The following is a 19,100-nucleotide window of genomic DNA, read 5'->3' as shown; positions in this document are numbered from 1 at the left end:
TATATATATTAAAAAAATCGGGAGAAAAGAGCTAACCATTGAAGACATCTTAAGACTCCCGATAATCAGCAGAAGTTGTATTTGCCGTCCTCATCCTCATTAACCGAAACCCCGGACCACCAATACCAAAATCCCTTCTTACCCAAAACCAACCATTATTACCTTCTAATTTATGCAACCCTTCAAAAAGGTGGAGATTTGAACTTGTTACAAGATTATTTATCACATGTCACATTTGGCTAAGGAGTGTTCACATTCAAACATCACAGGTATGAACAGATATAAAACCGAGAGTGAGTGAACATTGTGAGAACGTGACGTTTTGCATAAACAGAAACTCATAAAAACAAAACCTTTTTATATATCACTACATATATTCCTATGATTTAAGGTTGGTTATTTTGTTCATTCTCTTGGAACTCTCTTGGGGATTTACTATGGTCCTGGTTTGCTGTTTCTAGAGAATATTTATAAGTGAATTGCTTGAGGACAAGCAATGTTCAAGTGTGGGGATGTTTGATGTACATAAAAATATACATCTTTTCGGCATCAATTAATCTCTAAAAACTGCAATTTCTATCAAATAACATAGCATAAAAGACTACTTATCATAATAAAATATAATTTCAGGTGAAACCAAGCCCCAAACGAAGAAACAAACAAAAAGACGAAGAAAAACAGAAAAAAAAACACAAGAAAAACACAGAAACACGCCCCCATGCTTCTGAACACAAGAAAAGACAAAAAGAATTAGCACATGTCAATAAAAGGCACGGGGCCGTGCCTCTTAACCATGGGGCCGTGGTCACCTTTCAGAAAGGACAAAAAAAATTAGCACATGTCATAAAAAGACACGGGGCCGTGCCTCATAAAGCACGGGGTCGTGGTGAGTCGTCATGTACGATCTGACAACATGCAACTGGGAGACGTAGACACGAGGCCATGCTTAATAAAGCACGGGGCCGTGCTTTTCTCTCCAGACAGCCTATAAATAGTGGCTCTTGTGCCATTTGAATAGTGTGCCTTGAAAATAATTCTATCCGGTTTTTTCTTATAAAAACACACACTAACACTCACATAGAGGATTTAGTGAAGAGTTTGAAGGCTTGGAGGTCATCACCATCAACCATCATCATCATCCATCATCACCATCATTAAGAAGGAAGATTCATCTACATTTGGTTAGATCATTCCAAGTTTAATCATGTATTTGTTATCATCATTCATCTTAATGTTTATCATCATGCTCATTATGAGCTAAACTCTTTTTACCATCTAAAATCTATGAAGAAGCTTTGTTTTACTTGATAATTATATAAAACATGTGGTGTAGTCTAGTAAAGTACATGGTTATATTACAATTATCTTTTGATGAGAAATGTTTCACCATCTTAAATCACTAATTCAAAGTTGGTGGTTGTCAATTCTATTGGCAATCGTTCATGTTCTTGAAAGATAGAAATACTTTGATTCATTATCGAAACATGGATCCTTATATTGTACTTAGAAATGATGAGATATAAGTTATGATATATTTCTCTAAGTCTTGGTAATCCGAAAATGGCTTTGCCTAGGATATCATGCTAGTTAAAGAAATCATATGTTAATGGAATGTGTAATTATAACCTACATAAATCAACCAAGGGGAGGTTGTGTGACTAAACTACAACCACCCGATGTTGTTAGAATTGGTATTTGAGAAATCGAATTCAATCCTAATCTTTCTACTTTACGAAACTACTTGCCAGCTTAAATTGACATCATTGAGATGGCATGACATTAGGAAAGGGTGGACTTTAAAATACGCATGTTATCTCCTTAGTGCCAAAGATGCTCACTTAAGGTTTAAGGAGCTATCTATCATATATTTCTATGGCAAGTTTACCACATGTTTGAATATTAATTATCAATGCTAAAATGGAGTGGATTCTTGATCTTAGATGGTAACCTTCGCATAATTGAACAACTCGTTTAGAATCTCTCGTCTTGGTCACCTATATTATATATATAAGTATTTATATTTTATAAAAAAGTTCAAAAAAATTAACTCCAAAATGATTAAAACCTCTGATTAAAGTAAAACAACGATTTATCATTAGAAACATTTGTGTCCACGGATCGACACTTGGTTCTTACCAATACTATTCTACATATATGATAGGTACACTTGCCTATTTTGTGTGTGTTTAGTCTTTGTAGAAATCACTTTTACAAATTTAAAACACGATCTTGTGCAAAAGCAAATCATCCAACCTCTTATAATTTTACACGCACGCACGCACGCATCAAGATGCTGATGATGAAGCTGAAGCAGGAATCACACGATTCGAGGTTTGGGAACAACTGAGTTATGGTACTGAAGAATACAATGCAAGCGTCTCAAAGAGCACAGCACTACATGACCCGCTCTTGAGATACATTCACCGTCTGCTCAGTCATACTGCCACGGCTCGAGGCTAAAGTGAGGGGGTGGTTAACCTGAGGGATCTTTGGTCACTGTACTGCATGAGGAATGCCATACATTGCAACATAACGATGTTATTCTGTAAACTTTTCATGACAAATGCAGCTGCTAAAGGAAACACTCCCATTTTTTGTGGCCCGTGGATCTATAACCTTTATAGGGCCTACAATGCAGACATAGAAGGGACCCAAAGCCCAGATCCGATAGCCCTTAGCCTTGTTTATTGTGATAGCATGCAGATGATTCAGCGAATCGGGCAGAACCCAGATGTGTGGAGATTTTATGACAGATATAACCAGGTTTGGGACCCCGAAAACCCTGCAGAAATGATGCTTCAGGATGTGCATGAGAGGAGGGGATCACCTCCCAGACAGTACCGCTGCCGCACCTACCATCAGCGAGGAGGCCCATATTTATCAGGGGCCGGCCCCAGCTCGTCACACGACAGCCGATACTCTTTCGAGGGTATATATGGACTCATTGATCAATTCTCAGCTAACACTACCGCCTCATTTAATAGGATTGCAGAGCAGATGGCTTCCTCAGATGCACAGCGAGCAGCCGAATATGCAGAGACGAAGCGAGAGATTGATCGTTTGGGCTATCGCATGGACGGACAGTGGGGACCATTTGACCCGGACACGGGTAACTGATGACTAGCAATACTGGTAGGTCGGGCATGGGCATGGGCATGGGCATGGTTTGGTAGTACTTCGTGATATTATTATGTGTGTTTTTAAAAAATTTACTTTCTGTCGTACTTGTGTTTGTTTATTTGTTGGTTTAGATACTCTTATGGCCATAGGTGCCAAGACATTATGGTAGGAACTAATTTAGCCCGATAGGGCAAGGGATGGATGATTCCATACCCAATTTTCAGCAGTTTACGCTTGTTTGTTTATGTTGTTTGCATTTTTATATTATACATGTACAAAAACAGGAAAACGGACGATATACAGTGGACGCTCTGTCGAAATTTCGTTAACCCGTAGGGAAGTAACTCTCCATTTTAACCCACTATACTCAATCAGAAGTTTAATCTTTTTTATGAATTTTTCTACATTGAGGACAATGTGAGTTTTAAGTGTGGGGAGGGGAATTATTTGACCAATTGTTTGTTCAAATAATTATAAAAATTATCTAATCAACAGATATATTTGCTGCAAACAAAGATTATTTTTAGAAAAGCAGAAGAGAAATCCAAGAAAATATTTTGCAAATAACCAACTAGAAATCTGTTATAACCAAAAAGTGAAAAAGTAAAAAGAAGTTTTGTAATACTGAGAATAAATTTATGCAAAATATGGCGTTTATACCCAATTCCTCCGTTACTGTGAGATAAACCTCATGCCATATAAATATTTTTTTGGAAGCTTTGAGTGAGTCATATGTTTCGTGTGATTTAGAACTTGTCGCAATTATTCATTTCAAGACCGCACGAAGCGTTGTATAAGGAAGAAGGTAATGTTGTCACAATTCCATAAAACCATTCGCCAAATTACAAAACCCCAAAAACCTTAAACCTAAACCCTACCACTTTATCCATCTCACCGGTAAAATACAACACTGGTCTTTTACCGGCAGACCCTAAAGAACTAGAAATGCATTCTTTCGATTTCAATTTCCTTTGCTGCATACAATTAACAAAACCTAGGTTGCCTCCAGAACTTAGGGAGAGAATCTTTCTCTTTAGCAATGAGGTGAGGAAAAAGTGGCGCCAAGAAGAGCAAAGGCCACCATTTTGTGGAATTTCCAAATATGCAATGAAGAGAAGAGCAAAAAGATACGAACGATGCTTAGGTTGCGAAAACTGGTCCCACGAAGGAAGATGTAGAAAAAGTGAAACTTAGTCTCAACATGAATATACCGAACTAATGAGGGTGGGGGATATAAGGCTCAAAGCCGAACGGTCCACTAGAGTTGGAAGTGATGTTCAGAATAGGATTGAGAAAGAACTGATCCACATCCTCGACAAAACTGGTCTTGATGATCTGACCTTAAAAGAGTCACTAGGTCTCTAAAGAAAATCATCGGGATGAAAAGCTAACCATAGAAGACATCTCAAAATCCCCGATTACCAGAAAAGTTGTATTTACCATCATCAACCAAGAGCCCTTATCCCCACCGAATACCCAACTCACACAAAACCAACCCGTATTACCTTCCGATTTATGCAATCCTTCACAGAGGTAGATATTTGAACTTGTTACAAGCTTATTTATCACATGTTGCATTCTGTCTGAGAGTTTTCACATACATACATCACAGGTATGATCAGATATAAAACCGAGTGTGAGTGAACATTGTAAGAACGTGACGTTTTGCATAAAGATAAGTACATAAAAACAAATTTTCTTTTTTTATCACTAATTAAGAATTGGTTATTTTGTTTCCATTTTCTCGGAGCTCGCTTAAGGGATGGCTATAATCCAAGTTTTCTGTTTTTAGAGAATATTTATAAAAAGATTGCTTGAGGACAAGAAATGTTCAAGTGTGGGGATGTTTGATGTACATAAAATAATACATCTTTTCGGCATCAGATAATCTCTAAAAATTGCAATTTCTATTAAACAACATAGCATAAAAGGCTACTTATCATAATAAAATGTAATTTTAGGTGAAACCAAGCCCCAAACGAAGAAATAAGGAAAAAAAATGGAGAAAAACAGAAGAAAACACAAGAAGAACAAAGAAACACGCCCCCATGCCTCAAGAAACACGCCCCATGCTTCTGAACACCAGAAAAGACAAAAATATAAAAGAAAAGACAAAACTGGGAACAAAAGCACGAGGACGTGCCTCTCAACCACGAGGGTCGTGGTCACCTTTCAGAAACGACAAAATGAAATTAGCACATCTCATAAAAATGCACGGGGCCGTGCCTCAGGAAGCACAGGGTCGTGGTGAGTCATCATGTACGATCTGACAACATGCAACTGGGACACGTAGACACGAGGCCGTGCTTAATAAAGCACGGGGCCGTGCTTCTATCTCCAGACAACCTATAAATAGAGGCTCTTGTGCCATTTGAAGGGTGTGCCTTGAAAAGAGTTCTTTCCGGTTTTCTCTTATGAAAACACACACTAACACTCATATTGAATATCTAGTCACTACGTGAAAATTGACCTTCAGCCATACGAAAAAAGTGTGGCCGTAGGCCTTTAGCCACACACATTTTCTTCAGGTCATATGTGGCCAATGGTCGCGACACCGTGGGTATGATATGGCCACACACAGTGTTTAGTGGCCTTATGTGGTAATAAGTGTGGGTAAAGGGTACAGGCATTAGTTGCTGGCCATCAAGAAGCCTCTCCAATAAGTGTGGCTAAACGGTAGGAAATGACCACATGACTATTTCCTATGAGTGACCATTTCACATATATAGCCACATGAATTATTATTTCAGCCACATGAATTTTACAATAATGTGGCCAATAGGGTTGTATTAAGCTTGCATTGTGACCTATACCGTGTGGATATAGCAAAGAAATGGCCACTTAAATTTAATAATAGAGTGGCTAATTATATGATATAGACACTGGATATTACATTAAAAGTGGCTAAATATGTTTACTTGCCACTCAAACACTCCTTTGTAGATTATAGTGTGGCTATTGTCTTACCGTTTGTCACACATAATGCTTTTCGTAATTTAAAGTGTGGCTATTGCCAAACTTTTCGTCACACATAGTGAGGTACTGTGTGGCTAATCATATCATATAGACACCGGAGGTTATTGTCAATGTGGCTAAAAATGTGAACTTGCCAGTCAAACACTCTTTTGTAGTTTGTGGTGTGGCCATTTTCTTACCGTTTGTCACACATAATGTTTTTTTCTAATTTAAAGTGTGGCTATTGTCAAACTTTTCGTCACACATAGTGATGTATTGTGTGGCCAATCATATCATATAGACACTGGAGGTTATTGTCAATGTGGCTAAAAATGTGAACTTGCCACTCAAACACTCTTTTGTAGTTTGTGGTGTGGCCATTGTCTTACCGTTTGTCACACATAATGCTTTTTCTAATTTAAAGTGTGGCTATTGTAAAACTTTTCGTCACACATAGATAAATGTGGCTATTTCATAAGTTTAACAAACCCAATAACATTAATTCAAAACCAATTTACATTAACAAACCTTTACTAATAAGTTATGAATTCAAAATATTTGAAACTAATACTAATTACTACCGACCTCAAACTTTCTCATAAACTCATCAAATTGTTTTTGTCTCCTTTCTTAATTTTCCTTGAGTTCTTTTTCCATTTATTCCATTCGTTTCACTCGTTCTTCAAACTCGTTTCTTGACTTCCTTTCATCTTTTTCCATTTCGGCTATAGCTTTTTGAACCTAATATTGTTAAAATATTAGCATCATAACTAGTAAAGGGTTAATGTGAGCCGAAACCTCAATGCACGATGACTATTACGCACAGTCACATTAGACATAATGTATACACAAACAAAAACTTTAATCGACGACTCGTTAGTGATAATAATCAATGTCAACTGTACTAAAAAGTCCTAACATGTATTCACATATCGTATCATTGCAAATCAACCAAACATTCATCATACAACTTAACTTATGATCACTTAGTTCACGAGGCAGATTATAGCATGTACAAACTGATTTTATTCACTAAGAAAAGTTTAAGTATAAATTCTACAAAATTTACAACAGTTGAATATATGAATTAGGTTTCTCAAAAAAAATTTATTATATTTTTCTCATACATAAAAACTCACAATAATTCAACCATTACAGATATGTACCAACAGTTCAGCAGATTGCAAAACAAACACTTGTTTAATGGTTCTGTCAACCCAGTAATCTAGATTGTGCAAGACCAATTGGGTTGTCTTCAAAACTCATAATACTAACTTTCAGAACTGGAAAAAGCCCGTTTGGTTTTTTCATTAGGGAGTTCTGGTGTCGGAAAGACAGGCCAAAATATAACTCCCCGAATCAGCTTTGACCAGTGTTTTTGTAAAATCATAAAAACTATTCAAAACGTGTCCAGAAATTATAAACTTTACCTTTCTGGAAACTAGACTAATAGTAAAAGATATCCCAGAATCAAAAATCGTTTAGTAATCATCGTTTAGCATCATGTTACATACCAATAAATAAACGAAAACAAATTTGTCAGCAAACTGTTGTCATCAAACAAGTGAAATAGATACCTTTTTAGCGATGAAAGAAGATGTACTAAGCTTCAATTACAAGAAATAACACTTAAATTTGAAAATTCCCAAACTTTGTTCTTAGGGTTCTTCACACTCAACACGAATTTGGCAAAAATCGAGATAGAATTGATGGAAACCGACACTACACGTGAATTCCTCTCGCAAAAATAGTTAGTTTAGAGCACGGAATCAAAGGATTTGGTTAAGAATTGAGTGAGTTAGAGAATTAATGATTGAGGATTATGGTGGGTGTAAAGAGATGAAGAAGAAGTATAATAATAAGGAATGAAGAAAAAGAAAAAAAGGTAAGTTAAATATATGGTCAAATTAAATTTAAGAATGGGGGGTAATTCAAAATTTTTTGAAGAAAAGAAGGGGTTGAATTTAATTTGAAATTTTGAGGAAAGTGAAATTAATATGAACTAAATATGAATTTAATTTATTTTTAATAATTAAAATAAAGAGTTGTTAGTGTAAATATTATATATATATATATATATATATATATATATATATATATATATTAGGGTGGGGTTAAAATAAGAAGTGGAGTGCGTCTAAAAAGTGTAAGAAGTAATCTGGTGCGTTAGATATGTTGATCTGAGGGTGGATATGGAAAGTATGTTTTTTGTTCGGTGTGTTTTATTTTAGTGGTGGTGTGTTTATTGTGCGGTGTGTTTTATTAGATGTAATGGTAAAAACATACTTTCTACACTTCTTAGGAAAAATCTACTTCTTATTATAACCTTGCTCTCTCTCTCTATATATATATATATATATATATATATCAACTAATTAAACCTTAAATATTATAAGAAATTGTATAATAAATATAAAAACATATAAAATAAATACACGTGATATTTATAGTTGCTCTAAAAGAGTTGTATAAGAGTGTAATAATCTGTGTTAACGCCTAATAAACCATACTTTCATTAGTGGGTCATACTAGTTCTTGATCGGTGTTACTGTCCCATTATAGCATCTATCATATCACAGTTGCTCTAAAAAAGTTGTATAGGAGTGTCATTAGTCATGGTTAGGTGTTAACGCCTGAAACACACCATACTTTCATCAATAGGCCTTATTTGGCCTTGATTTGGGTCATTGGCCCAACATGTTATACATTCATCAATGGGCCTTGATTGGTATTAGTAGTCATTATAGCATCTATCATGTCCCCGTTGCTACAAGAGGGTTGTATATGAGTGTAGTGAGCCATAGGCATGTGTCAACGCCCGATAACATGTCATACTTTTATTAATGGGCCATATTGGGCCTTGATTGTTTTTAATGGCCAATATCGTCTCTTTCATGTCATAGTTACGTTAACAAGTTGTATAGGAGTGTAGTGAGTCATAGTTGGCCGTCATATTTTGCATTAATGGGCCGTCTTGGGCTTTGATTGTTGTTAGTGACCCATTGTAGTCTCTATCATATCATAGTTGCTCTAAAAGGGTTGAATATGAGTTTAGTGAGTCATAGTTTGGTTACGCCCAATAATATATCATACTTTCATCAATGAGCCTTATTGGACCTTGATTGTTGTTAATGGCCAGTATGGTCTCTATTATGTCATAGTTACGTTAACAGGTTGTATAGGAGTGTAGTGAGTCATAGTTGGTCTTATCAAATGGAGTTGATTGGTATTAGTGGCCCATTATATCACCCATCATGTCATAGTCGCTACAAGGAGGTTGTATATGAGTGTAGTGAGCCATAGTCATGTGTCAACGCCCTATAACATGTTATACTTTTGTTAATGGAACATATTGGGCCTTGATTGTTGTTAATGGCCCAATATATCAATATCATGTCATAGTTGTTTTAACAGGTTGTATAGGAGTGAAGTGACTCATAGTTGGTGTTAACGCCCAGTAGCATGTCATACTTTGCATTAATGGGCTGTCTTGGGCCTTGATTGTTGTTAGTGACCCATTGTAGTCTCTATCATATCATAGTTGCTCTAAAAGGATTGAATATGAGTTTAGTGAGTCATAGTTTGGTTAACGCCCAATAATATGTCATACTTTCATCAATGAGCCTTATTGGACCTTAACTGGTGTTTGTGGCCCATTATAGCCTTTATCACATCATAGTTGCTCTAAGAAGGTTGTATAGGAATGTCATTAGTCATAGTTAGATGTTAATGGCCGATAACATGTGATACTTTCATCAATAGGTCTTATTGGGTCTTGTTGGTGTTAGTGGCCCATTATAGCCTTTTTCATGTTATAGTCGCTCTAATTGGCCATATTAGGGCTTGAAATCTCTTAGTGGCCTATTATGGCATGTGATATGTAACATTAGATATTTAAGGGTTATATCGTGTTATAGAGAGTCATATTAGACCATAATAGATAAAAACAAGTCACACATGTCCTAATTGGCCATATTGGGCCTTGAAATCTCTAATGGTCCATTATGCATATAATTTTAAATTGTGTCTTAAGAGGTACAACTCGCCTAACCCGTCGATATACATTAAACATAGGGGTGGCAAATGGGTTGGGTTGGGTTGGGTCGAAACGGGTTATGGGTCGGAACGGGTTAGGGTCGAAACGTGTCAGGGTTGGAACAGGTCAACTAAAAAAAGTTGTTACGGTTCGGGTCAGAACGGGTCAGGGTCAAAAGGTTTGGGTCATAACGGGTCCGGGTCAAAATGGGTCAAGGTCGGAACGGGTCAAAACGGGTTTTGGGTCTTTTTTTTTAACAAGGACAACGGAGGAAATGTTTTAGTTTTATCATTAAAGTTCATGTTCCAGTCCAATTCGTTTCACCACCTAACAACTCATTTTACAGCAAACAACATGCTAAACAGCTCGTTTCAGCGATATTTTAGTTCGTTTCAGCACTTAACAGCTCGTTTTAACAGCACACAGCATATTAAACATCTCGTTTCAGCAAGTTTTCAGTTCGTTTCAGCACATAACAACTCGTTTTTATAGCAAACATCATGTTAAACGGCTCGTTTCAGCGATTTTTCAGTCTATTTCAGTACTTAATAGCTCGTTTCAGCACTTAACAGATCGTTTCAGAGATTTTTCAGTCTGTTTCAGCACTTAACAACTCGTTTTAACAGCAAACAACATGTTAAACAGCTTGTTTCAGCAAGTTTTCAGTTCGTTTCAGCACGTAACAACTCGTTTTTACAGCAAACATCATGTTAAACAGCTCGTTTCAGCGATTTTTCAGTCCGTTTCAGCACTTAACAGCTCGTTTCAGCACTTAACAGATCATTTCAACGCGTTTTGACAAGTTTTGCAGCAATTCAGCAATAAAAAATCAACAGTTCAGCTCGTTTTTGCCCGTTTCAGCAGGTTACATAACCAATACTTCAAAACGTTTTGTGTTTTCAATCCAGAAAACAAGTATAGGAAAATGTTTAGTGTTTTCAAAACCAGTATGCAAGTATGTCCGTGTTTTCAATCCAAAGCCTGGTGTCGCGTGTAACAGAGTTTTCTCAAAACCAAATGAATGCATTTAACTCGCTAACTGTTACCTAGTACAAGTGTTTTAAGTTATGAGAGTATGTTCAACAACACATGACTCTAAGACCCACGTATGAACTCACACACAAACACAAACACAAACACAAACTTGACCCGACGAATCGTTGGTGATAATAAGTAATGTCAACAGTACCGAAAGTCCTAACATGTATCCTCACATCATATCATGGCAAAGCAACCAAATATTCATCATACAACTTAACTTATGATCATTCAGTTCACGAGACAGATTCTGACATGTACAAACTGATTTTATTCACAAAGAAAAGATTAAGGATAAATTATACAAAATTTATCATAGTATGACATATGAATCAGGTTTCTCAAACAATTTTTATTATATTTTTCTCAAGCATAGAAAACTCAAAATAATTCAACCATTACAAATATGTACTAACAGTTTAGCAGATTGCGCAACAAAAACTAATTTAATGGTTCTATCAACTTATTAAACCAAATTGTGTAAGGCCAATTGGGTTATCTTTTAAACTCATAATACTAAGTTCCAGAAGTGGAACCAACCCGTTTGGGTTTGTCATTAGGGAGTTATGGTGTCCGAAAAATGGACCAGAATATAACTCCCCGTATCAGCTTTGACATATGTTTTTGTAAATCATAAAATGTATTCAACACTCATCCAAAAATTACAAAATTTACCTTTCTGGAAACTAGACTCAGAATACTATATCTGAAAATCAAGAATCGATCAATAATAATTTTTTAACATCGAGTTACAGACCAATCAATAAACGAGAACGAATCTGTCATCCAACTGTTCTCAACAAAACTCAAACCCTAACATGTTTATCACATCTCTGGGGTTCTAATTAATCATGTTTAAAACCCCCGTTAGATTTGATCGCATGATGGTTGATGTAGTTTGGAGAAAGAAGCAAAGTGATGAAGAAGAGTATTGAGCTTCAATCGATGTTTATGAATTAGGTTTGTAATTTGGAGGAGGTGAAGATGATGGCCACATGAAGCATAAAGTGTGGCCATTAACTAATAATAGTCACATTTGTTGTTTTGCTGTCACTATTAGCTTTTAGCCACACATCAAATATTATAAGTGGCTAACAAACAATGTTATATGGTCACATAAACCTTTAAGTGTGACAATATTTATTAATTTTTAGCCACATATAAAACAATTAAAGTGTGACCATTAACTACTAATAATCACACGCTTTGTCTTAATGTCACCATTAACTTTTAGCTACACATAAAACTTATAAGTGGCTAACAAACAATACTCTATGGTCACATATACCCGTAAGTGTTGCCATATATATTAGCTTTAGCCATATCATTAACAAATTACTGTAAGCATATATAATATTTGGCCACAGTTTATTAAGTGTGGCTAATAAATATCACATTTTTTGTGAAAATGTGGCTAACAGCTGCGTTTTTTGTCACACAAATTGAATAAGAGTGGCTAAAGGTTCCAGCATGTGTGTTTTTTGTCTCACGAATCTAATATATGTGGCTAAATGTTCTAAAATATGTGTTTTTAATTCTAACAGGTGCGCTTTTAGTCACACGAATAACAAATGTGTGACGAAAGCGACCTTTTGCCACACATTTAGACCGAGGTGTGGCAAACCGCCCAGTGCATGTGTGTGGCCAAAAGCCAATATTCACGTAGTGCGGGTGGTTTAATAAAGATTATAATTATATCTCTTTGTTATATTTATATTTTTAGCGTTTTTTATGTTGTGTACTTAAACGTTTTATAATTTCAATAAAAATTGTTTTTATAACACACAACTTAAAACATCAACATGTTTACGGCTCATAGTTTACAACATATGATTTCAGTAGATGATGAAGTTTTAATTAATATGTTTCTTTTTGTTTCATTGTATTAAGTTAGAAATATGTGGCATAATTTATAATTATGTTTTAAATTATTATTTTTCTCTATTTATCTTTTAATGTTAGATTCGTTTAATAAAACAACAATGTGATACCTTGTAACAGTAATGCTAGATTATCTGACATTTACAATTCATTAAAATGTATCACGCACGTGCATACACACACACACACACACACACACACACATATATATATATATATAAGATTGATTTCTTTTAATAACCACTTTGAGTTTAAAGAACTCGAAAGAACTCAACGTAACATTTTTTTTGAATTTTTTTACACATATGAAATATGTAAGTGTATGTAACGTAAAAAAATTACAGTATTTTTTTACACGCCGAATCAAACTTCTACACATATGTAACTAACATTTAAACTTGTGTAATCATCAAAAATATTTATTCTCTATCACGGTTCATTTTTTAAATATATTTAATCTCAGCCATATATTCTATACTCATTTAATTAAATGTGTAGTACATATTGACTTCTTAAAATTTTTACAACTAATCAAGTTCTCAAAATATTATTCCCATATATATATATAGGGTGGGGTTAAAATAAAAAGTGGAGTGTGTCTAAGAAGTGTAAGAAGTAATATGGTGCATTAGATATGTTGATCTGATAGTGGATATGGAAAGTGTGTTTTTTGTGCGATGTGTTTTATTTTAGTTAGGTGTGTTTATTGTGTAGTGTGTTTTATTATATCTAATGGTGAAAACACATTTTCTACACTTTTTAGAAAAATCTACTTCTTATTATAAACTTGCTATATATATATGTGTGTTTGTGTGTGTGTGTGTGAAGTTTTATATATTCTCCATCTGTATGGGACACAAGATCTAACCTAGTTTATATAATTGATATAACATGTTGATCCATTTCAAAAGAACAAGGGTACCACATAGTAAAACTACTAAAGCATAAATAAGGTGTTATTTACTAAATCAGTTTCATGTAAGAAACTCTATAAGAATTTGTGGTTACATAACCGTATGACGTAGTTAAAGTATCACATACATTTGTAATAACTCATAGTCATGTTAATAATTCATTCGAAAGTACGTAAATGGTTAATATCGAAAGATAATTCCTTCCAAGGTTGCAAAAGTCGTTAGGCGGACCCTAGACGGCCAACTGGGGAGTTGAGGGTACTCGGAGTACTCGGGGAGTACTCGGAGAGTACTCGAACATAGTAAATATAAATAAAATTAGTTTTTGGATATCATATATATGTCGAATATCGTAAATTTACTAATATTTATAACAAAATAGGTAAATATCAATATAAATAAGAGAAATACATTTTTAAATAATAAATTATTCTAAAAATTGTTATTCATTAAGTAAAAGAATAATATTTATTCTTTAATATTAAAGAACTATGTGTTATGTTTTATTTTATTAAGTCAAAATCGGCCCAAATTCACCGACTAGTTGTGATTCTGACTAAGGTTGGCCACCTTTAGTCAATTCTTAGTAAATAGGTGGAATTAAAGAAACTCGCATTAGCGACATACCTTGTAACGAGTACTCGGGGAACACTCGGCCTTAAAAATGTACTTTTACAACATTGATTCATTCACAAATTGGAGCCTACAGACATATAACTTTGTGCTTATCAATCTTGTCTGCTTTTACACGCTTGAATATACCTGGCGGTAAATGTCATAGATGAGTATCGATTTTGAAAAGTTAACCATTTTCTTTCCCAATTTGAGGTGGACTAGTTGCCGTAGTGGAATCCTCAAAACTTGTACAAGAAGAAGAAAAAAGTTTTATATCTATGAATCATTTTTATAGTCTGGAGATTTCTTATTATAAAAATATTTTGGAAAGAAAGAAAATTCTACCAGCCTTTAGTTTTATGTATCTATTGCTTAAAATTAATTAGATACACCAACGAGATAATAAAATGTATCATGACCGTTTAAAACTCATGGTTCAATCATTTTCTATTTGTCCTCTTAAATTTAGTGCTAGGCTTATGCCATATTAAAAAACAGATTGATATATAAAATCATATGATTTCAGACTTTCAGTATCTTTCAACTACTTTTATTATTTAGTTGACACAAGGTTGATATTGCACCTTTCTGATTTGCATGTTCTATTGTTCTTAATGAAAGTATTAACTAACCTTTAAGATTAATTAATTATGTTTTAGACCCCAATCTTCAATGCATTTGCATGTGCCTACTTTTATATTTTATTTATTTACTATTTTAACTTAAGTAATTGATTGTCTTCCTGATTATTTTAATTTCTTAGTACTAAACATAGACGATGGATTATGGGTTAAAAAAATAAACAAGTTAGTTGAACACAGTGGAAATGAAGAACTGCACTAGAACACAGTGAAAAATATAAGGATCGACCTTTACAGTTTATAGAAACTATAGGTGACAAATTGACAAGTTAGTTGAAGATGATGGGTTAACATAAACAAATAAAGTATTTTTTTGAGAATCAAAATATAAACATTTTTTACTAGAACTGAACGATATCAATTGTTTTTAGGTTGTGTTATTATTATAAATGTTACGAAATTTTTAAGAGAAAAATACACTTGGTGAAACTAAAAAGAAATTCAAGTGTATTTATATATATATATATATATACCAAAGATTATACTCCATGTATTTCCTCATACAAAAGATGACAAAGTTCTTGTTCCTAGTTCATATCTCCATGATCCATCCATGATCTCCATCCTCGTTGAGTCCATCCTCGCCTAGAAAGGGGGTTTGGGGGTCCCCGAATTATAATCATGAATCGATAATTACAATTCTGACCTATTAAGCAACTCAAATAAATCTGTATGATTTACATAATCTAATCACAACATTGGCACAATATCAAAATATACCGGCTATTGAAATCACTTAGTACCAAAGGTTCAAAGCAATGTATCAAGTGTGGATCTTGAGAAAGTTTGACGACAAAATTGAAAAGTTTCATACTTTGCTATGCATTTACCTATCTATCTATGTTGAGGGACTCTCAATGATAACCAAGATTTTGGATGGCAGCAATACGACATGTGGTAGGGTAGAGAGCAAAGATAAGAAATTTCACATTTATATTATTGTTATAACATGTTGATCCATATCTAAAGAACAAGGGTACCACATAGTAAAACTACTAAAGCATAAATAAGGTGTTATTTACTAAATCAGTTTCATGTAAAAAACTCTATAAGCATTTTGTGGTTACATAACCGTATGACGTAGTTAAAGTATCATATACATTTGTAATAACTCATAATCATGTTAATAATTCATTGGAAAGTACGTAAATGGTTAATATCGAAAGATAATTCCTTCACAAATTGGAGCCTACAAACATATAACTTTTAATCTAGTAAACCTGCATCAGCTCTTATCCTCCACCCCACCTGCCACACTCACTAACAAAAACCCTCTTTATTTATATATATACTCCAATCAACATTGTTTATCTCCACACTTCACTTTTGTTCTTTCTTCAAATTCCTAAACCAAAAGGTCAGTTTTTACCTTTCAATTATCTCATATGCTATCTTTAAATATCACATATACTATTATCATGTTTGCTACATTTTGATCTAGATTTAGTTTTATATACTGCATTGCATAATGTAGGCTCTTTGTGTTCTTCAAATGGATTTGCAGATTGACATTCAGCGTCTATCTATTGTATCGAAATTGTGATCTTGAAATCTAAGAACATAAATTGTTGTTCAAATATGAGTAAAACTTCACTCGTTTACCAAGCTTCACATCGATATCACCTCATTCTCTCTCATCTTCTCACTTCTTTTATCTCTCATCTATCTCACAACTGAGTATGCAGCCGCTTGCCAATTCAAACATTTTGCACTCGATGGCCATTTCCAGGGATGGAATTAATTTGGGGCTCTCATTTGAAATCCAAATGGTGACCACGTCAGCACCATTGAAGATGCTTTTAAACTATTCAAACTAAAGTGATTTGAAACGTCTGGAACAACTACACGTCCAACTCTAAAAACACCGACCATATGTTGTACTCGATAAACAGTTGAAAAAATTTCTTACTTTGTGTTGTAAAAACTCATGACTTAAACCGATTCAAGAATGTGGCATGGGTTTTAAGATAAAGGTTCAAATAAGAAGTTTGATTTTCCTAAGAAGGCTAAGAAGGAGGGTATTTAGTCTACTACCTTAATATTGAAAATCCACTTAATTTAATTTTCAAAAATTCATTTAATTAATCTTAAAAACCCACTTAAATTATCACTCATCTCCTACAACCACCACCGCCCACCGCCACCACATTGCCGGAAAAGTTCTCGGGAATTTCGCCGGAAAGTCACCGGTAAACAATCCCTGGAAAATTTCACCGGAAAAATCGCCAAAAAATTTAACGAAAATTCGCATGGCCACCGGAAAAAACACAATGGAAAACGCTATAAAAACACAATGTAAAAAACACAATGGAAAAAACATTATGAAAATAAAAACACAATTAAAAACACAATTAAATAACACAATGTAAAATAACACAATGCAAAAAACAATATGAAAAAATAAAACATAATTGTATAACACAATTTTGGTAAAACACAATATGTAGAAAACCTGCGATTTTTTTTATTTTTATATAGCAATATGGTACTCATATAAAAGATAAAAAAACACTCGTTATTAAGGTGAAATTGTTTTGAAAAAAATGTTGTATAAAAAAGTTATGGACGTTTTAAAATGATGGGGGAATTTGACATGTGTCTTGCATGTGAATAGAGAAAATCAACAAATGTGTTATCCCTATTATGTCCTTATCATTGTTTTACACTTGATTTTCTCTCTAATCTAATTTCAACCATTCAAGTCTAAAACGAATGGACAATATTATTTCATATCCTTCCTACAAAAACTAATTTTCTTATTATAACTCAACCCTGTGTTTTAATATTATATTGCAGGAATTGGAAACAATCCACTCTCAAAGATGAACAACGTCAAGATTTTTACAACTTGTGCATTCTTGCTTTTATGTTGCACATTTGTGCATTCTCAAGCAGGATATGGCGCAACATCCAATTCCGCATATGATTCAGCACTACTAGTTCTTTTATCCCTAGCCACTGAAGAACCGCTACCACCCGCACCTGAACCTGCACCCGAATATGTTAACCTAACCGAACTCCTAACCGTCGGGGGCCCATTCTCCACCTTCTTAGACTACCTAAAGTCCACCAAACTCATTGAAACACTACAAACACAAGCCAACGACAACGAAGAAGGCATCACATTTTTTGTACCAAAAAACACAGCCTTTTCCAACCTTAAAAAACCATCACTTTCAAACCTTACATCCGACCAACTAAAACAGTTGTGTCTTTTTCATGTCCTCCCACATTTTTATTACTTATCTGATTTAAAAAACCTTAGCGGGTCTGGTCCCGTTAACACGTTGGCTGGTGGAACATATAAGTTAAACTTTACTAATGATTCGGGTACGGTTCGGATTGGGTCGGGTTGGACGAATACCATGGTTAGTAGTAGTGTCCATGCTAAGGACCCGGTGGCGATTTATTAGGTGGATAGAGTGTTACTTCCGGAAACGATATTTGGGACTGATGTTGCTTCGGTGGCTGATGGTCCGGATGGTGATGGTGGGAAAGGTAAAGGGAAAAGTGTGGGTTCGAATACGGCAATATCCTCGACTCAGTCGAGTTCTTATCGGGTTAACGGTTGGAGGAGAGTGGTGATGGACTGATGGTGGTGGTTTCCGGTGCATGCGTGGTGGGGTTGTTGTCTTATTAGATGGTTATGTATTTTCGAATTTGAAGGATTGTTTGTTAGTTTATGATTATTTTTGAATTTTGATGTTTTATTGTGTTGTGTCTGGATTTGAATCGAATAAATAATAGACAACGGAGTTTACAAGGGTATTCGTAGTGGTTGTGAAAAACGTCCCACCACGTTACTACATAGTCATTGGGGCTTATGCTTATTTTATGCGTAGTGATATGATTTCAAATTGTTGTAATAGTTAAATAACATTTGAATTTGTTACATGATCA

The 19,100-nt window shown here is 34.5% G+C and overlaps 1 pseudogene; it reads left to right on the top strand.

Annotated features, from left to right (window-relative positions):
• Nucleotides 1-2,535: 2,535 nt before the first annotated feature.
• LOC143574282 (fasciclin-like arabinogalactan protein 11) lies at nt 2,536-18,793 on the top strand (annotated as a pseudogene).
• Nucleotides 18,794-19,100: the final 307 nt, after the last annotated feature.

Source organism: Bidens hawaiensis, unplaced genomic scaffold (assembly GCF_021521415.1).
Source record: "Bidens hawaiensis isolate Kalapana, Puna unplaced genomic scaffold, B.hawaiensis_p1.1 tig00026879_1, whole genome shotgun sequence".
In the NCBI taxonomy this organism is placed as follows: domain Eukaryota; kingdom Viridiplantae; phylum Streptophyta; class Magnoliopsida; order Asterales; family Asteraceae; genus Bidens; species Bidens hawaiensis.
This window is presented reverse-complemented; position numbering and strand designations above follow the sequence as displayed.